At 40.8% G+C, this 21,822-nt stretch overlaps 1 pseudogene; it reads right to left on the bottom strand.

Annotated features, from left to right (window-relative positions):
• Positions 1-10,683: 10,683 nt before the first annotated feature.
• LOC131898440 (tetratricopeptide repeat protein 19, mitochondrial-like) lies at positions 10,684-11,596 on the bottom strand (annotated as a pseudogene).
• Positions 11,597-21,822: the final 10,226 nt, after the last annotated feature.

Raw genomic sequence — 21,822 nt, 5'->3', positions numbered from 1 at the left:
GTGCAGTGGGTATATTCACCAACATTGGATCCAGAGAGTGAACAAGCCATGATGTTGTCACACTTCTGCCAGCCTCCTAAACTGCAACCACTGTTGCTGCTTATATGTCCCATGATTAACTATCTCAAGTCATAGGATTTCACTCCTGTGTTTATACCCTCTGATTCATGCTTAACATACTAAAAAACCCTCATATTCCTCCCCTGTCTCTGTATATATCACCAGGCACTGTTTCTTGTGTCACCCTCGTTCAGCAGTATTTCTCCAATCTGTCTGCTTGAGATGTGTTCGATGATTAACTTCATTAAAATAACCTCACCCTATGGAATTGTATTGTACTGGTCCTTGATTTCTTTTTTCCCTGAGATCTAGTCAACCTTAATCTTCTATTTGTTCATACAGGTTTATATTACATTCTTAAAGCCAGCAGTCAGTAGGCGAAGTCTGGAGGATTACAATTGAGGCCAGTCCTGGGATACTGTCCTAGTATACCTTGTATTGTTGATAGACAGGACCTGACATAACTCAATGTGATTGAAAGAGTTTATTTGGCCCCCATGTCCTGTTCAATGTCCATCATTAGGGAAGTTTTCTAGGAACTCTAGCAGACTCTGATGATAGCTCTTTCCTGGCTTGCTCTTCATGGCTCCTTCAGTTTACTTTCTTACACAATTTGGGCCCAACACACAGGGGTGGAGACTCCCACATTGGGCCTGAAACTCCCACATTAGGCCCCACATTAATAAAGAAATGGGTCCTGTAATCTGCGTGCAACTGCAAAATCACAGGCCTAGTTTTAGACACTCGGCACAATCATCCTCTTTGTTTTTTAAGTCATCTTTCTGTATATTGGATGGATGTGGAAAAGATGATATTGAGTAAGAGAACCCAGATCCAGAAAGACAAATGCCAGAGGTCATCTCCATCAGCTGTTTCTGGCTTTCAAACTTCTGAAATGAGTATAAAATATGAAGATACAGAGAGGGGAGGGGATACCAAAAGTACCTGACATCTAGCTTTTTGTGTCTAGCTTTGGCCATATATGTATGTATGTATTCCTCTTCCACAGCTAGATACCATGTCCTCTTAGAGGTTCTCCTGAGATCCTCCTAGGGAGATTGTACCTAGCAGGAGTAGAAACCTATCCCTGTGTGCGTATGTGGGACTTTTGCTGTGGGGAGGAAATGTCTAGAAGTAACAGTCAGACACATAGTTGTGTGTATGTATTTGTGTGTGTATAAGAGACAGAGAGAGGGCAGAGAGAGAGAGAGAGAGAGAGAGAGAGAGAGAGAGAGAGAGAGAATGCTTTGATTGTAAGGCAGGGGGCAGTTAAATGTCCTAACACCATCTCTTTGTGTACTTGTAACATTGGCAGTTGAGCTTAAGGTACCTAGCATGAAGTGACACCTAGCTATCAATGTATAATTGAAGCTTTGCTTTAGGGGAGGTGATACTGAGGAGGACATGATGCTCTAGTCATATGTGGGTCTTTTCAATATAGGGTGATATTCCTAGCAGGTTCTGAGATTTTTGTCAGTTTGGCTAGGCTATAAGTGTAAACAGTCTTAGTAAATAAGAAACACAGAGGCAGATACAGAGGAAATAGCCGAAGAAATCAGAGCAATAGCCATGACTAGCTTTAGCTTACCACCAGCAGTAGCTTCCCCAGAGAAAGCAAACTTCTTCCTGCCTAACCTGTGCTTTTATTGCTTTCCTGTTCTGCCTTCTCCTTTGGCTCTAAGCCCAGCCACATGACTTTTTCATCACTGCCTGTCTATACAGACCCAGGTCTCTATGGTTGGTACTGAGATTAAAGGCTCCTGTTACCATGTTTGGCTGTGTTCTTGACCACACTGAGACTCTGCCTGCCATGTGATCAGATTAAAGGTGTGTACAACCACAGCCCGACTCTACTTATGGCTCGCTTTGACCTCTGATCTCCAGGCAACTTTATTTATTAACATACAAATAAAATCACATTTCAGCACAAATAAAATATCACCATATTTCCCCTTTCTATTCAAATAAAAAGAAAAAAGGAAAAAAGTTATAGCTAATATAAGGAAAACTATATACAATAAGTACAATAACTATATACAATACATACAAGCAATAAATACCTAAATAATGTCTAGTCCATTTGCATTTGACAGACTCAGATCAAATATTCCCTTACCTATCCTATTTTGGTAAGTCCAAAATGTACCTGATTCACTTTCTATCCTAACTTATGTCACTAACAGAACTATCTTATATTGTCTTTCAAATTTATACACTTACAACCTCTTTAGTGAGTTTCTTCTCTGAAATTCTTAACAAGGAAAACTATAAGTATAACTATCTAATCTTTAACTATAACTGTAACTATAAGTATGTAATCTTCAACTCCCTCAGAGACCCAAGAAGGAAATAATATTACCTAAAAAAACAGGAAGTACACGCAAGCGGCTTCCAAAAAAATGTGAGTTGACAGAAACAGCCAGCTGCCTAGACAGTCACCTGAGGTTTCTCCACAGCGTTGGGGCATCATCTTCAGTTTATAGGCTTAGCATATCTGACAGACTCATTTGTGAATTAGGATGTACACAAGGCTTACAATTTGACCTTACATTCGGTGAGAGCAGTCCATGTACCAGAAACACCTGAATTCTACTAGTGTCCTGTCATGATTCAGGATTTTAAATTTTGGAAATTGTTGATATTTTTTTTCTTTTTTTTTAATTTTTTTTTATTTTTATTTTGCAATACAATTCAGTTCTACAGCCACGGATTCCCTTGTTCTCCCCCCTCCCGCCCCCCTTACCTTCCTCCCACCCCCACCCCCGATTCCCACCTCCTCCAGGGCAAAGGCTTCCCCACAGACTGAGATCAACCTGGTAGACTCAGTCCAGGTAGGTCCAGTCCCCTCCTCCCAGGCCGAGCCAAACGATCCTGCATAGGCCCCAGGTTTCAAACAGCCGACTCATGCAATGAGCACAGGACCCGGTCCCACTGCCTGGATGCCTCCCAAACAGATCAAGCCAATCAACTGTCTCACCCATTCAGAGGGCCTGATCCAGTTGGTGACCCCTCAGCCATTGGTTCATATTTCATGTGTTTCCATTCGTTTGGCTATTTGTCCCTGTGCTTTATCCAACCTTGATCTCAACAATTCTCGCTCATATAAACCCTCCTCATTCTCGCTAATTGGACTCCCAGAGATCCACCCGGGGCCTAGCCATGGATCTCTGCATCCAGATCCCTCAGTAGTTGGATGAGGTTTCTAGCACAACAATTAGGGTGTTTGGTCATCCCATCACCAGAGTAGGTCAGTTCGGGCTGTATCTCGACCATTGCCAGCAGTCTGTTGTGGGGGTATCTTTGTGGATTTCTGTGGGCCTCTCTAGCACTTTACTTCTTCCTATTCTTATGTGGTCTTCATTTACCATGTGCTGTGGGATGTTCTGTATGGCAAATGTGTTGCTAATTAGTCAATAAATAAAACACTGATTGGCCATTGGCTAGGCAGGAAGTGTAGGCGGGACAAGTGGGAGAATAAAGCTGGGAAGCGGAAGGCTGAGTCAGAGAGACACTGCCAGCCGCCACGATGAGAAACAGCTTGTGAAGATGCCGGTAAGCCACGAGCCATGTGGCAAGGTATAGATTAAAGGAAATGGATTAATTGAAGCTATAAGAACAGTTAGCAAGAAGCCTGCCACGGCCATACAGTTTAAAAGCAACATAAGTCTCTGTGTTTACTTGGTCGGGTCTGAGAGGCTGTGGGACTGGCAGGTGAAAGAGATTTGTCCTGACTGTGGGCCAGGCAGGAAAACTCTAGCTACAACCATGGTCTCCTATTCCTTGTTCTCCCTCTCTGTTGTTGATCCAGCTGGGATCTTCTGCTCTCCCAAGCTCTCTTTCCCTCGACCCTCGCCCTTCACTACCCCCACTCATGTCCAGGCTGTTCATGTAGATCTCATTCCATTTCTCTGTCATTGGGCGATCCCCGTGTCTTTCTTGGGGTCCTGTTTTCCAGGTAGCCTCCCTGGTGATGCGAGTAGCAGTCCAGTCATCCTGTTCCACATCTAGTATCCTGCTATGAGTGAGTACATACCATGTTTGTCTTTCTGAGTCTGGGTTACCTCACTCAGGATGATTTTTTCTAGATCCATCCATTTGTCTGCAAACCTCATGATGTCATTGTTTTTCTCTGCTGAGTAGTATTCCATTGTGTATATGTACCACATTTTGTTTATCCATTCTTCAGTTGAAGGGCATCTAGGTTGTTTCCATGTTCTGGCTATTACAAACAATGCTGATATGAACATAGCTGAACAAGTGCTCTTGTGGTGTGGTTGAGCATTCCTTGGGTATATGCCCAAGAGTGGTATAGCTGGATCTTGGGGGAGATGGATTCCCAATTTTCTAAGAAAGTGCCATATTGATTTCCAAAGTGGTTGTACAAGCTTGCATTCCCACCAGCAGTGGAGGAGAGTTCCCCTAGCTCCACATCCTCTCCAGCATAAGGTGTCTTCAGTGTTTTTGATCTTAGCCATTCTGACAGGCATTGATCTTAGCCATTCTCAGAGTTGTTTTGATTTGCATTTCCCTGATGATTAGGGATGTTGAGCAATTCCTTAAATGTCTTTCAGCCATTTGAGTTTCCTCTGTTGAGAATTCTCTGTTTAGTTCTATAGCCCATTTCTTAATTGGACTGTTGGGCATTTTGATGTCTAATTTCTTGAGTTCCTTATATATTCTGGATATCAGTCCTCTGTCAGATGTGGGGTTGGTGAAGATCTTTTCCCATTCTGTAGGCTGTCGCTTTGCCTTGTTGACCGTATCCTTTGCTCTACAAAAGCTTCTCAGCTTCAAGAGGCCCCATTGATTGATTGTTTCTTTCAGTGTCTGTGCTACTGGTGTTCTATTTAGGAAATGGTCTCCTATGCCAATGCGTTCAAGACTACTTCCTACTTTCTCTTCTAGCAGGTTCAGAGTAGCTGGATTTATGTTGAGGTCCTTGATCCACTTGGACTTAAGTTTTGTGCATGGTGATAGATATGGATCTATTTGCAGCCTTCTATATGTTGATATCCAGTTATGCCAGCACCATTTGTTGAAGATGCTTTCTTTTTTCCATTGTGCACTTTTGGCTTCTTTGTCAAAAATTATTTGTTCATAGGTGTGCGGATTAATGTCAGGGTCTTCAATTCGATTCCATTGGTCCACATGATTTTAGTGGAATTGCTTTGAGTATCTTTCCATTTAATTTGATGTTGTCTGTTGGCTTGCTGTAAATTGCCTTTATTATGTTTAGGTATGTTCCCTGTATTCCTGATCGCTCCAAGACCTTTATCATGAAGGGGTGTTGGATTTTGTCAAATGCCTTTTCTGCATCTAGTGAGATGATCATGTGGTTTTTTTCTTTGAGTTTGTTTATATGGTGTATTACATTGACGGACTTTTGTATGTTGAACCACCCTCGCATCCCTGGAATGAAGCCTAGTTGGTCATGGTGGTAATTGTTTTGATGTGTTCTTGGAGTCTGTTTGCCAGTATTTTATTGAGTATTTTTGCATCAATGTTCATGAGGGAGATCGGTCTGTAGTTTTCTTTCTTTGTTGTATTCTTGTTTGGTTTAGGAATCAGGGTAATTGTAGCCTCATAGAAGGAGTTTGGTAATGTTCCTACTGTTTCTATTGTGTGGAACAATTTAGAGAGTATTGGTATTAACTCTTCTTTGAAGATCTGGTAGAATTCTGCGCTGAAACCATCTGGTCCTGGGCTTTTTTTGGTTGGGAAACTTTTAATGACTGTTTCTATTTCGTTAGGGGTTATTGGACTATTTAAACAGTTTATCTGGTCTTCATTTAACTTAGGTATGTGGTACCTATCCAGAAAGTTATCCATTTCTTTTAGGTTTTGCAGTTTTGTGGAATAGAGGTTTTTGAAGTATGACCTGATGATTCTCTGGATTTCCTCAATGTCTGTTGTTATGTCCCCCTTTTCATTTCTGATTTTGTTGATTTGGATGCTCTCTCTCTGTCTTTTGGTTAGTTTGGATAAGGGCTTGTCTATCTTGTTGATTTTCTCAAAGAACCAACTCTTTGTTTCATTAATTTGTTTCATTAATTTTTTGTATTGTTTTCTTTGTTTCTATTTATATTGATTTCAGCTCTCACTTTGATAATTTCCTGGCATCTATTTTTCCTGGGAGACTTTGCTTCTTCTTGTTCTAGTGCTTTCAGGTGTGCTGTTAAGTCACTAGTGTGAGATTTCTCCAACTTCTTTATGTGGGCATTTAGTGCTATGAATTTCCCTCTTAGTACTGTTTTCATAGTGTCCCATAGGTTTGGATATGTGGTGTCTTCATTTTCGTTGATCTCTAGGAAGTCTTTAATTTCTTTCTGTATTTCTTCCTTAACCCATTGGTGATTCAGTTGGGTATTATTCAGTTTCCATGAGATTGTAGGTTTTCTGTAGTTTTTGTTGTTGTTGAAATCCAACTTTAGACCATGGTGGTCTGATAGAATACAGGAGGTTATTCCAATTGTTTTGTATCTGTTTAGATTTGTTTTGTGGCCAAGTATATGGTCAATTTTAGAGAAGGTTCCATGGGGTTCTGAGAAGAAGGTATATTCTTTTTTGTTAGGATGGAATGTTCTGTAGATATCGATTAAGTCCATTTGAGTCATGACATCAGTTAAGTCCTTTATTTCTCTGTTAAGTTTTGATTTGGGAGATCTGTCCAGTGGTGAAAGTGGGGTGTTGAGATCTCCCACTATTAATGTGTGGGGTTTTATATGTGATTTAAGCTTTAGTAATGTTTCTTTTACATATGTGGGTACCCTTGTGTTTGGGGCATAAATGTTCAGAATTGAGACTTCATCTTGGTGGATCTTTCCTGTGATGAGTATGCAATGCCCTTCTTGATCTCTTTTGATTGATTTTAGTTTGAAGTCTATTTTGCTGGATATCAGGATGGCTACACCCGCTTGTTTCTTAAGACCGTTTGATTGGAAAGTCTTTTCCCAGCCTTTTATTTTTAGGTAGTGTCTATCTTTGAATTTGAGATGTGTTTCTTGTATGCAGCAGAAAGATGGGTCCTGCTTTCGTATCCATTCTGTAAGCCTATGTCTTTTTATAGGTGAATTAAGTCCATTGATATTGAGGGATATTAATGACCAGTGATTGTTCATTCCTGTTATTTTTTGGTGGTGATGTGTGTGTACTTCTCTTCGTTAGGGTTTACTGCTGTGGCTTTATCTATTGCCTGTGTTTTCGAGGGTGTATCTGACTTCCTTAGGTTGGAATTTTCCTTCTAGTGCTTTCTGTAGGGCTGGGTTTGTGGATAAGTATTGTTTAAATCTGGCTTTGTCATGGAATGTTTTGCTCACTCCATCTATGATGATTGAAAGTTTTGCTGGGTATATTAGTCTAGGCTGGCATCCATGGTCTCTTAGTGTCTGCATTACATCTGTCCAGGTCCTTCTGGCTTTCAAAGTCTCCATTGAGAAATCGGGTGTTATTCTCATGGGTTTGCCTTTATACGTCACTTGGCCTTTTTCCTTTGCTGCTATTAATATTCTTTCTTTATTCTGTACGTTTTGTTGTTTAATTATTATGTGGCGAGGGGACTTTTTCGGGGAGTCTAGTCTGTTTGGTGTTCTATAGGCTTCTTGTATCTTCATAGGCATTTCCTTCTTTAAGTTGGGAAAGTTTTCTTCTATGATCTTGTTGAATATATTTTCTGTGCCCTTGAGTTGGTATTCTTCTCCTTCTTCTACCCCTATTATTCGTAGGGTTGGTCTTTTCATGGTGTCCCAAATTTCTTGGACATTTTGGTTCATGACTTTGTCGGCTTTAGTGTTTTCTTTGACTGATGAATCTATTTATTCTACTGTATCTTCAATGCCAGAGATCCTCTCTTCCATCTCTTGCATTCTGTTGATTATACTTGCCTCTGAAGTTCCCAATCGTTTACTCAGATTTTCTGTTTCCAGCATTCCCTCTCTTTGTGTCTTCTTCATTTTTTCTATTTCCCTTTTCAGGTCTTGGACTGTTTCCTTCATTTGTTTCATTGATTTTTCTTGATTTTCTTTCAATACTTTATTGTTTTCTTCCAGGACTTTATTGATTTCTTCTAATTTGTTTGCCCTTTCCTCTAGTTGTTTATAGTGTTCTTCCCATTTTTTTGTCTTTTCCTCTACAGAAGCCTCTAGCTTCTTCATGATGTCATTCATAAGGATGTTTTCTTCTGCTTCTTCCAATTTCTGATGTTCAGGTCTAGGTATTGGAGGAGGGCTAGGTCCTGGTGATGTTGTATTGCTACTCATTTTGTTGTATGTGTTTCTGCCTTGACGTCTGCCCATTTCTTTGTGGTTCGTTCTTGGTCTTATCAGCACACTTGGTTCAGACAGAGCTGACAAATTCAGGAAGTCTCTCTCTCTTGTCTAGATGGGAGCTCTCTTGTCCAAATTGGAAGTCCGGGGCAGGATGGGAGCTCCTCTCTCTCTCTCTCTTTCTCTCTCTCTCTCTCTCTCTCTCTCTCTCTCTCTCTCTCTCTCTCCTCCAGAAGGGAAGTCCTGGGCAAGATGGGAGCTGGGGGCCAGCCTCTAAGTCTCAGGAAGTGGCTGGGGTCTGGGTGGATGGGCGTGGGGGCAGGGCGTGGAGATTTCAGGGTCTGCCAGGGGTCTTGGAGAAGGGGATCCTTCCCGGTGGGGCTAGAAGGGAACCTGCCCGGTGGCCAGAACCTGGGGCCAAGTTGGGCAGGTCTTCCCCAGAGTGGCTGGTGCCCAGGGATGGGGTCTGGGCCCAGCTAGGGCACTCAGCTGTGCTCCAGAAGGGAAGTCCAGGGCAGGATGGGAGCTGGGGGCCATCCTCTAAGTCTCAGGAAGAGCCTGGGGGCTCGGGCGGATGGGTGTGGGGGCAGGGCGTGCAGATTGCAGAGTCTGCCAGGGGTCTTGGAGAAGGGGATCCTTCCCGATGGGGCTAGAAGGGAACCTGCCCGGTGGCCAGAACCTGGGGCCAAGTTGGGCAGGTCTTCCCCAGAGTGGCTGGTGCCCAGGGATGGGGTCTGGGCCCAGCTAGCTGTTGATATTTTTTTTAATTCAGCTGTCCATTCTTCTCGGCTTGTGGGTGGCTTCATCTCTTTTATTAAATGCCAGTCTACCATTAAGAGGTTAGACTCTGTCAGCTTAGTTAATCTTTCAAGAATAACTGCTTCAGCTGCTGTTCCCCTGCACATTAGAAGTCATTGGTCTACTGCCTGTTCAGCTGCCTTCGAAGAAAAGGGCACTGTACCTTTTCCAGATTGCAAAGGCCACTTCAGGGATGGTGCCATATTGTCCTGGCCTCAGAAGATGCCTGTTGTTAAAGCCACAACCACACTTGTCTTGGCAAGAATCAGTAGTCCTTTTTTCATGTTCTGTTCATTTTTTCCTGTTTGTCAGCAGTCAATTAGAGGACACTTTGTTGTCCAGTGGCTAACTTTTGCCGTAATGAAAGTTAACTCCATATGCAGTTTCTTGAATGCCCATGTCTTCTCTGAAGTATTGGTGCTGCCAGGAGCTGACATGTCTCATAGTCATAAAAAAAGAAAAAATTTCTAAGTTATTAAAACATTTTTTTACATAGGCTCTAGTTTATTACGAAGATTCTCCCAGTACAAACATATGAACCAAAAGTCCATTGGCCAGTCCTACTCACGTCGCCCACCTCCGTGAAATGCCAACACCACCAGTGTTCCTTCATGGCAACCAGAAAAATTGTCTTCTCTCTCAGGTAAATGGCCATCTGCCAGGTTGCAAAGGTAAAAGCATCCATCCATGTTATCTTGTATGTATGTACTCTGAGACAGTGATAATGTTTTTTTCAGCGTAACAGTCGATTCATTTTAAGTCATCAGACAAATAATCTAATTGGTTTCCCACTTCACAGCGTAAATACAGAGATTGCAAAGTAAAAAGCCAGAGCTAAGTAGGATCCAGGTCAGTGGTTCCACGTTGCCAGTGGTACACATCAGTGCTGTCAGTAGTAGTTCTGGGTTCAGCTCGACTCCACTAGGTGACTGTGACTGTAAAGGAAGCCCAGGGCTCAGACAGCACTGATGAGAGGCTTCCTTCTTTCTGCCACCACCATTTTTAGTTGTTACATGTAACCAGGAGACAAAGGGCCTAACTTCCACTTCAGAAGCTAATGCTCCGTACTGCGGCCAACTAGAATTCTCACTTCCCCCATATTCATTAAATCTCACAATGCTTCAATAAAAGACTGTAAGAGAACTTACCAAAATCCTCCTGTGCCTTCAGACAAGTAACTTGTTTGCCAGAAATGGATAGAGAAGTATGAACCAAAATCTTACAGAAGGTGTAATGACCACATCGTGGAGAACTTGGCCACTTAATCTACGGTTTTCTCAGACCAGGATGGACGGCCCTTACGTGCTGCACTGGAAAACATCACTTACTTCACATCAAGCCCTTATAAGTCAGTCAGTACAGGGTGAAAGCTGTTGCCCCTTTACAAACAAAAGGAGGGCCAGGCACAGTGCACAGTGCACAGGCAGGGGGACCCCAAGTTGGAGGCCAACACCTCATCTCAAAGTAAACTAAATTTAAAAACAAACGTGGCAGTGTATACAACTTGTCCTTCACCGAGGCTGAGTTGAAGGAAGCTGGATTTCAACAACGATTCACATCTCTGCTTAGGGTCCAGACACTGAAGAACAGTCACTCCTTTAGGCTACCAGAAATTACCCTCTACAACAAAATGAACTTAACATCTTAACAAGATTAAGTCAGAAGTCTACTTTTTCTCGACAGCTCAGCCAGTTCTTCCCTGAGGTGCTGCACAGAAACCTCATCTCTCTTCAGCTCTGCCTGCTGCTGTGCTTCCTGGTAGATCTCTTTTGCTTGTGTGTATCACTCTCTGTGTGTCAAGATGGCAGCCAGATTGCTGAGCACCATGTGCAGCTCAGGATGATTTATCTGTCTTGTTAGATCTGACGCCCTCTGCATATAAATGTAGGCATCGTCAGAGCGTCCCTGTGCATCCAGAGTAGTAGCCAAGTCACTCATCAGCATAATGGTCTGTGGGTGTCTTTCTCCTTGTATTCCTTGAAAAATCTGCAGGGTTTTTTCATACATCCTCTGTGCCTGCGGTAGATGCCCAGAGAACAGCAGGTAGCGTGCACAAGAGTCTAAGCTCACGCCAAGGAGGAGGTAGGTATTGGCTTTCTCTTCCACTGACATAACATCTTCTGCTAATTCCTTTTCTCTTTCAGTTTTTTCCTCTAGAGTTGCAATGCAGAATTCATAGCCATCAAGGGCGAATTCCTGTTTATTCTGAGCAGCATAGATACCGGCCAGCTTCAGAGAGATTTCAATAAATTGCATTGTCTTCCTGTTTCATACCTCCTCCAAGCAGGTAGCTCATGGTTGCTTTAAAAAGTTGTTCTGCATTTTCAAGTTGCCCTCGGATAAATGCTAAGTTGCCCATCAAGTCGTAAGTGTAAGAGATGGCTTTCTTGTTGTCACTCTGATATGCTAAGGCAAAGAGCATCATGCAAAATTAGCTCCGCTGCTTTTGGCTCATCTTTCATAATGCTCAACTTGGCTCGCTTCAGTAGCCTGATGATCTCGGCCTCCGCCTCATCTGCTGCGTCCTCCTCTTCCAGCGGCTTCCGCGCCACCGTGGGCGGGGCGAACCAGGCCAACGCTGCTGCTAACAGCAGGGTTCGACGCCAGCGCAGCAGCCTGAACATGCTGCTGACTTGTCCTCAACGTCCCACCCTATTAAAACATTTTAAATGCCATATTCTATAGATCTCTGAAAGGTTTGAAGATGACCTGTCTATCTAAAATATATCTGCTTGACATTGAAATCATACCTAATATGACTACCAGTTTAACTGTAATTTCGAACTACTAACTTTCATTTCTTTATAGTCTAATAGTTGGTAATAATAACCTTCAAGAATTAGCAAATTGCATTACATAGTTAAATGAACTGTATAAGTACAATATCTTGAACAAGATTAGAAGTATACATATAGCATTTTCTAACAATATCACTCTCAATATATATAATTTGTATGCAATATACAAAAATCCAATCCAATGTAAAGTATTTAAAACTAGTAATTGTCTTTTAAAAGTGATTCAATAATCTATCTTTTTATCTATATTGTATCTATACCTTCTCTTTACTTTCAGAGTAGATTCAATAATCTACCCTCTATTCTATCATTTCTATATATCTTTTTTAAAACAAGAACCTTAAATCTAATCTCCTTTGCTTAGCACATTTCCTAACCCTTAACAACAACTTGTAACCAACCCTCCTAAACAATGAAAATTATCCCAGACCCCAAACCCACTGAAAGACCAAAAAACCACCTGCCCCATGCCACCTCTTTGGGAATGTGGGCGTCGCATTCTTAAAATTGCTTCCTGCTGGATATGGGCGAAGGCATCTTTATTCTGAAAAGAAAAATTTTGGATTAATTGTCAAATTCTAGGAAAGGTAGCTATATCATTTGTTGTCCAGTCTCTGCATAATGCCAAAGTTCAGGGCTTATCTCAGGTCCTTATTCAAGTAGTCTGAGAAAATGGATCATCTCAGGTAGCCATCTCAAAATTGCTCTGAGCACTTTGTAGTCCAAAGCTGATCTGTAGATGATGTTTGTCAGCTTAGTGGTATTATTATTGTCCACATGGAATCATTGTTGTTATGGGGCCCCATCTTCTTCCTGGAGACTTCAGTTGATGTCTGGTGGTGATTTCCTGCAGAAAACTGATAGACACTTGAACACAAAGACATGTAGAAGCAGCTTATTTATTTTTGTTTTCTCCTGTCCCATATCAGAAGATGGTTCTTTCTTCTGGCATGATACAGGGAGTTTACATTTTCCTTCTAACAACATGCTTGGGTTTAAAGAAGGAGAGAACCATTCTCCAACTCCAAAGCCAGCTTTAATTTTTAATTGAACTGGGACTACAAGAAGACCATTTGTGTTAAATGTTTTTAGAGAAGAGCAGAAACAAACATTTAGGAAGACTTATGAAATTTTATAGATGATATACCAATAGGACATTTTTTTTCTAGATGATTTGTCCTTTTTCTTCAGATGTCTCATTTGTCCAGTGTTCTTCAGATTCCTTAGCTTTCATTCTCCTAAAAGACTAAAACAAAACCTTTCCCCAAGATTAACTTTGGGGAGGCTCCCTTTTGGCAAGTTATATCTGATTAAATGAAAATACATGTGTTAATGGTTTAAGCTAGTTTAAATTGGATGGTCATGCTGGTTGATGAACTATCACCTCTTCTAACTAAGAGGTCTGTCTTGTTGAAATTGAACCTTTATCAATTTTGATGGTATCCACAGTTTATCTTCTCCTGTAGAAACAAAAGCAAAACCTCGTCCCCAACGTAACACATACCCTAGTTTCCATTCTGAGGTCAGCATGTCCTTAAAGTATATAGGCTGATTTAATTCAGTAGCTTTTTCTATTATCCAATGTCTCTCTGCAGCTGTTGTTCCCTTCTCATTAGCATTAAGAAAATTCAAAGTTAATAGAGCATTATGTAGTCTATCTCTGGGGGGTTTTGCTACACTTTTCTGTTTATTTAGCATATCCTTTAGAGTTCTGTTTGATCTTTCTATAACTGCTTGGCCTGCAGGATTATGTGGTATACCTATAATATGCTTTATATTGTAATAAGCAAAAAACTGTTTCATTTTAACAGAGACATATGCTGGAGCATTGTCAGTTTTAATTTGTGCAGGTATACCCATGATGGCCATAACTTCTAGCAAATACATGATTACAGAATCAGCTTTTTCAGAACTCAAAGCAGTTGCCCATTGAAATCCTGAATAAGTATCAATGGTATGGTGTACATATTTCAGTTTTTCAAATTCTGCAAAATGAAACACATCCATCTGCCAGATTTCATTCCTCTGAGCACCCTTTGGGTTACATCCTGCTGGTAATGGATTCTCATTGTAAAAGGAACAAGTAGGACATTTCCTTACAATTTCCTTGGCTTGCTGCCAGGTTATGGAAAAATCCTTTTTTAAAGGATTTTTTTTAATGAAATTTTGAGGCCTCTAGCACATTTCCTATCAATAACTTATCAATCTCATCATTACCTTGTGCTAGAGGACCTGGCAGACCCATATGGGATTGGATGTGAGTTATATATAAAGGATGATTCCTGTTCCTGATTATATCTTGTAACTGAATAGATAGTGAAGTTAATTCTGACTCCTTAGGGATAAATTCTGCAGTCTCAATATGTAATACTACTCTTTCAGCATACTGAGAGTCAGTAACTATGTTGAGAGGTTCTGAAAAATCCATTAATACCAACAGAATAGCATACAGTTCCAATTTTTGAACTGAATTATAAGGACTTTGAACCACTTACTTAAATTTTCTGATTTGTAACCTGCCTTTCCTTGTTGGTTTGCATCTGTATAAAATGTACAAGCTCCAGATATGGGTGTTTCCCATACAATTTGAGGCAATCAGCTCTCTTTATAAGATCAATTCTATCGCTTTTGGGATATTTGCTGTTAATCTCTCCCCAAAAATTACCGCAAGCTCTTTGGCAAGTTCACTTACTGCCCATAATTTTTCAATGTCCTCCTTAGTTAAATCTATGACAATTTCTGCTGGGTCTATTCCTGCTAATTGACGAAGTTTCAATTTTCCTTTCCAAATCAAGTCAGAGATTTTTTTTCCACATAAGTTTTTAATTTTTTACTCTGTTTATTTGGTAAAAATATCCCTTCCAATATAATATCTTCCCTCTGCATTAAAATTCCTGAAGGAGAATGCCTAGAGGGTAAAATAACCAAAATGCAATCCAGCTTTGGATCGACACGATCCACATGTCCTTCCTGTACTTTCTTTTCTACCAAGGCCAATTCTTTCTCAGCTTCAGGTGATAATTCTCTTGGACTGTTTAAGTCCTTGTCACCTTCTAAGGTTCTGAACAAATTATTCAGTTCATCATTTTTTACCCCAACAATAGTTCATAGATGAGAAATGTCTCCAAATAATCTTTAAAGTCATTAAGAGTCCGTAATCAATCTCTCCTAGTTTGTACCTTTTGGGAGTCTAATTTTTTATAGACCTATTTTATATCCTAAATAATTAATAGAATCTCCTCTTTGTATCTTTTCAGGAGCAATTTGTAATCCCCAACAAGGCAAAATTTTCTTTACTTCTTCAAACATTCTTTCTAAAGTATCTGCATTTGAGTCAGCTAGTAAAATATCATTCATATAATGATAAATTATAGATTTAGTAAATTGTTTACATATCAATTCCAATGGCTATTGTACAAAATATTGGCACAAGGTTGGGCTATTCAACATTCCCCATGGGAGGACCCTCCATTGATATCTCTTAACCGGTTGAGAATTATTATAAGTAGGCACTGTGAAGGCAACAAATCTTTCTCTTTTTCTTGTAAGGGTATTGAAAAGAAACAGTCTTTTAAATTGATAACTATAAGAGGCAATCCTTTAGGTAACAGAGTAGACAAAGGAATTCTGGACTCTAGAGAGCCCATTGGCTGAATTACTTTGTTAATTGCTCTAAGGTCTGTTACCATTCTCCATTTACCAGATTTCTTTTTAATAACAAACACAGGAGAATTCCAAGGGCTGGTTGATTCCTCAATATGTTGAGCATTTAACTGCTCTTGTATCAGCTCTTCTAAAGCCTGGAGTTTCTCTGTTGTTAAAGGCCATTGCTGGACCCATACAGGCTTGTCTGTTAACCATTTTAAAGGTAGAGCTGTTGGTGTCTTTGGAAGATCATCAGTTGTTGTGCTCTGTTCTTGTACAATCTGGATGGTTGGTGACCACTCATTAGAATAATACCTTCTAATATTTCTCTCAGAAACATGTGCTAGTTTATGTTTTGTTTCTGAGGTTGGAGGGATGTTAATCTGATTATTCCATTGTTGTAACAGATCTTGTCCCCATAAATTCATAGCTATGTTAGCCACATATGGTTTTAATTTTCCTCTCTGTCCTTCTTGCCCTATACATTTGACCCATCTTGCACTCTGTTTCACTTGAGATAATGTTCCAATCCCTAACAGCTTAACTTCCTCCTAAAGATGCCAAGTTGGATGCCAGAATTCTGGTGCAATTATGGTCACGCCAGCACCTGTGTCTACTAGACCAGAAAACAAAACATCATTTATTCTTATTGTTAATTTTGGTCTTTGTTCACTTATAGAAGTTTGCCAAAAATTTTTTCTTTATGGTTTCTCCTGACTTTTCTGTTCTCTCTGTCTCAGCTGTTCCATCACCCCAAGCAGCCTGGTTTATTCCAATAGGCATTTGGTTATTTAATTGCTCTGAGTAGGGGTTTCTTCTATGATGGCAGGAAAGGTCTGAACTGGATTTGCTGTGGGGGCCTGCCTGAGGCCCCTCTGGGAGTTTCCTGACTGAGGCAAAGGATTACCTTGTCTGTCCCTTGTTGATCTACATTTGTTGGTCCAGTGTTTACCCTTACCACAACTTTTGCATACTCCAGAAGAGGGGGGTATTCTTTTGCCATTGCTCCTTGAAGAAATATTGTTTCTAGGAATGCCCCATTTACAGTCCCTTTTCAAATGACTTTGCTTTCCACATGCAAAACATCTGACATTCCTCAAACCTCTTGAAATTGCTTCTCCTATCTCCATATCATCATGGTCATGAGAGTCAACATTAATCATGTCTCTAATCCAGTCCTCCAAAGATGCTGATCTTGCCTTTAATGGCCTGATTATTCTCTTGTGTGCTACATTCACATTCTCAAAAGCCAAAGATTCAATTATTATCTGGCTAGCTTCTGAATTCAGGACCATTCTATTTACTGCTGAAGATGTTCTTTGTAAGAAATTCATGAAGGATTCTTTGGGGCCTTTTACAACTTTTATGAATGATTCTGTTTTCTTTCCTGCTTCCTCAATTCTGCCCCATGCATTCATGGCTGCCATTCAACATAGAATTAGGGTTTGGTTATCATATAAACATTTTCTTTGTATTTCAGCATATTGGCGTTCTCCAAGAAGCTGATCCTGGGAAATTTCCACACCTCTAGCCCTCCATTGACTTTCTATCATCTTAGCCTCATCACAGTAATACATGCACACCACTGCAGCTGTGCTCTGGGTTCAAGGACAGCATTTACCAGCTCTTTCCAGTCTTGAGGGATGATCCTATTACAAGTTGACCAGGAGTTTTACATTTGCTTTACAAATAGGGAATGCATGTCATAAGATACTATTGCCTCCTTAAACCTTCTTAAATCTAACATTTCAACTGGAGTCCAATTAGTTTCTACATTCACTTTACCAGGTAGCTGCTGTATGGTTACTGGTTAAATTAAGTTTGATTGTTTGAAAACAGGCTTTTTTTCCGTAATCTTATAATCCAATCCTGAAATAATTTCACCTTTAAATTCTTCTATCTGAGTCTGAATTTCTCTATAATTCATTTTAACAGGTTTTTCTAGAGCTTTTATCCTGGCACTTAAATTGACTATCTTTTTAAATTGTAAAATAAGGATAAGTAAACTAATAATATGCATAAATGATGTTACATATATCCCATCAACATTATTCCTCTCATGTAATTGTTCCATTTTCAGATTGCCTAATGTTTTATCAAACAAAGACTTTTATCCTTCTATTGTACAGATATTACCCATTTTTTTCTATATTTTATTACTAAATTAAGTTCTACATATCAGCCACAGATTCCCTTTTTCTCCCCCCTCCCGCCCCCCTCACCTTCCCCCCAGCCCGCCCCCCATTCCATTAATGTAGAGAAAATTTTCTCTTTTAAGTAGTTTTTCCCTTTAAAATGTCTGATATCTTAATTGACTTACCAAGTCTGCGTAGAACAGTAGAAATCCAAGGGAATTTCAAAACAGCTACCTAGTGTGTTTGTGGAGAGAGAGAGAGAGAGAGAGAGAGAGAGAGAGAGAGAGAGAGAGAGAGAGAGAGAGAAAGAGAGAGAGAGAAAGAGAGAGAGAGAAAGAGAGAGAGAGAGAGAGAGAGAAAGGAAGGAAGGAAGAAAGAAACAAAGAGACGAAAGAAAGAAAGAAAGAAAGAAAGAAAGAAAGAAAGAGAGAGAAAGAAAGAGAAACTGTAGCCACATGTTTTGGCTAAAAGCCAAAACCCAGCCACATGCTCCCACTTGAGCCAATTTGGGCCTGAGCTCTGGCGTCCTTAAGCTCCAACCACATGAGTTGGTGATTCAGCTGCAAGCAGCTCCAGCTGCAGCTGCATGTAGCTGCTGCAGCTGCAGTCAAGTGCAGCTCTGACCTTGTGCAGCCAGACCGGTAGCTCTGACCAGGCCTGGGGCCTGTAAACTCTGGCTGATCTGGGGTTTGAAACCCCTGGCCTGTGAAGCCACCAATGGTTTTTAATGAATTTGTGCCACATTGGGCACCAAACGTAGACAAAATTCTAAATGGTCTTATTAAATAAGACACAGAGCCAAATGCGGAGTTAATAGCCCAAGTGATCATAGCCTTTAGCTTACCACTCACTGCCATCCTTCCACTCAGAGCGACCTTCTCCTGTGTGTCTGTCTTTTTATTGCCTTTTTGTTCTACCTTCTCATTGGCTCTAAACCCAACCACATGATTTCCTCATTGCTGCCTGTCTATACAGACCTCCAGGTCTCTATGGTTGGTACTGGGATTAAAGGCGTGTGTCACCATGCTTGGCTGTGTCCTTGAACACACAGAGACTCTGTCTGCCATGTGATCAGATTAAGGGCATGTGCTACCACTGCCAGATTTCTGCTTACTGGCTATGACCTCTGATCTCCAGGCAACTTTATTTATTAACATACAAATAAAATCACATTTAAGCACAAATAAAGTATCACCATACAGGGATCACTGGTCATCCAATCTGGCCAAATTGATTCAGTGAGAGGTCCTGTCTCAAAAATAAAGCAGAGAGCAGTTGAGGACACTTCAGTTGACCTCTGGCCTCCACATAAATGAGAACCAACACACATGAAAACACAAAAACTAGCCAGACAGTGGTAGTGCACACCTTTCAGTCCCAGCACGTGGGAGGCAGAGGCTGGTGGATCTCTGAGTTCAAGGACTGCCTGGTGTATAGTACTAGTTCCAGGACAGCCAGGACTACACAGAGAAACCTTGTCTCAGAAAACAAACACCAAACCAAAATACCATCATTCTGTCACTCACACTTATCAGTTAGTGTGATAACAGGAACTAGAAAGAAGACATTCAGTTTTTCTCCAGGAAGACATTTGGTGTCTAGTGTGAAAGGTAGAGAGACTCACATATTCTTGGAGAGACTAGAACCAGCCACCCCTTCAGTGGAGGAAAGTATGCTGACACAACACAGATACAGGGATGCCAGTTTAGATAGCTTGCACAAAGTCCCAGAGAGCTCCCACGGACATTCAGTGTGTCCTTTCTAAGGATAGAGATTAAATCCAGCATCTGTTTCTTATGTGGAATGTTGGAAGTTTTACCTCCTCTACCCTGATCAGTTGGGAAAATCATGAGAATAAAGAAAGAAAAGGTAGTGGTAAAAAGAAAGAAAGAAAACTGATATTTTGCTGGGCTTAGTTTCTGTTGTTTTTGAAACAAGGTCTCCCTAGGTAACTTAGCCTGACTTTGTCCTCACAATCCACCTGTATCAGCTTCCCATGCCCCATGACACCCAACTGCACTCAAGTCTTCTGTAAGATGGGATGGCCTTCACAGCACTAGAAGGGGTTTCAAGAAGGCACTTGAAACACAAAGGGGTGGGTACTGTCTGGGAGATTCCCTGGAAGTCAGTGTGGCTGAATGAGGTTGATAAATTGGTACTGCAGTGGAGAACACAGAAGGGTTTTCTGAAATACTTCCATTCATTTCCCAATCAACAAAGCTGGCATAGCCAAAAGCTGTATAACTATGGATGATTTCCCTTTAGTAATGGTTGTGTCTTTTGTGGGTCTAATACACAAAGAATCTAATGGTTGGATGCATTGCTTGAACATGTGATCTGCAGCGTATCTGGAGAGATGAGGCTCTATACTAGACTGCAACTATTCTAAATACTTCTATTTTGAGATTTGCAGCTTCCTGGCTGCTCTAATACAGATTTACATCTTTTTTTAGTATTTTCTTTGAATTTTTCTAGTATCATTGAGTATTGTTTGTGACTACTATTTTTGTCATTCTCCTGTCAATATTGTTGTAGTTTGAATGAGAGTGGCCCCCATAGACTAATATATTTGAATGCTTGGTTCCCAGTTGCTGGACTGTTGGGAAGGATGAGGTGTGGTCTTGTTGGAGTAGATGTGGCCTTGGTGTGTCACTGGATGTGGACTTCGAGGTTTCAAAATCTCACACCAGGCCATCTCTGTCTCTCTCTACCTGCTCCCTGTGGATCAGGATGTAGTCCTCAGCTTATTCTCCAGTACCATGTCTGCCTGCATGCTGTCATGCTCCCCATTGAGATGATAAAGAACTAAGTCTTTGAAACTTAAGCAAGCCCTCAGTTAAATTCTTTCCTTTAAGTGAGTTGCCTGGAAGGTGGTGGCTCATGCCTTGGATCCCGGCTCTTTGGAGGCAGAGGCAGGTGAATGTCTGAGTTAAGGCCAGCCTGGTCTACAGAGTGAGTTCATAGGCAATTCTTTATAGAGCCAACTTCCATGCATCCTTCTCAATCATAGATGCTTTCCTTACCTAACTTTGGTTTTCTGCATCTCATCTGTTGACTATGTAAGGACAGTCCTTGGTGGATCCCTACACCCAGGCAGGCAAGACCCTCCATGAACTACTGGATCTCACTTGAAGTTGCCATAACTTGCTCTTCCAGTATAATATATAGACACCTCCATGTGCCCCATGCAGTGATTTTAGACTAAATGACTCAGGAAGGGAATGAAAGGGTGTAAACTAAAGTGGAAGAATCCATGAAGCTTCTGATACTGGATAGGACTGGAACACTTTAGCCTTTGGTGCCCAACCCATTGACCAGTCAGCCATTTTTGTTTTATGTTCACTGTCATAGGACAGGGAGGAGCTCATGATGGATTCCAAAAGAAAAACATGATCTATGCCCTTTATAAACATCAGGTAGAAATAAGACAAACCTAGTGAGAAAAACTTTACCCCATTTAGTTATTTTATTAGATATATTTTATTAACTATTCTTATTTGATGTGCACTGGTATTTTGCCTGTATGTACATCTGTGTGGGGTGTCAGGTCCCTGGGAACTGGAGTTACAGTTGTGAGCTGCCATGTGGGTGCTGGGAGTTTAACCCAGGTCCTCTAGAAGAACATTCAGTGCTCTTAACCACTGAGTCATCTCTCCAGCCCACCTCCCAGTTTAGTTATATTTAAAAAGCTTGAAAATTAAATAAACTGTAAGTAAAATTTCCAAGCAATGTACCGAACCAAAGTGAACATCACCAAACTCTGAGAAGTCAAATGGAGACCCAAACAGATTCAAACGAGAAGTGATTATGATCAGACATGCTATGTCTCAGTTTTAATAAAGCAAAGGAAGATATCACATATTTATGGAAAGATGATTTCTATTTGTAGTTTTACAAACAACATTTGATACAGATTTCTTACCAGAATCACCACAGTGTCTCCCATTTCATTAAAAGATGATAAGATTACAGAGAAATGCTCAGTACAGTCAGGATGCAGAGAGCCAGCTGGAGCTCAATGGGATGGCCCCTAGAATCAGAAAACTCTCAGTTCTATCATTGACTTAATCATTTCCTGTAAATCACACGATACATGATACTCAGCACAGACACTGAGCATGCTCA

The sequence above is a fragment of the Peromyscus eremicus genome, chromosome 23, assembly GCF_949786415.1.
Source record: "Peromyscus eremicus chromosome 23, PerEre_H2_v1, whole genome shotgun sequence".
In the NCBI taxonomy this organism is placed as follows: Eukaryota; Metazoa; Chordata; class Mammalia; order Rodentia; family Cricetidae; genus Peromyscus; species Peromyscus eremicus.
Note: the sequence above shows the minus strand (reverse complement) of the source record. Positions and strands in the feature narration are given on the sequence as shown.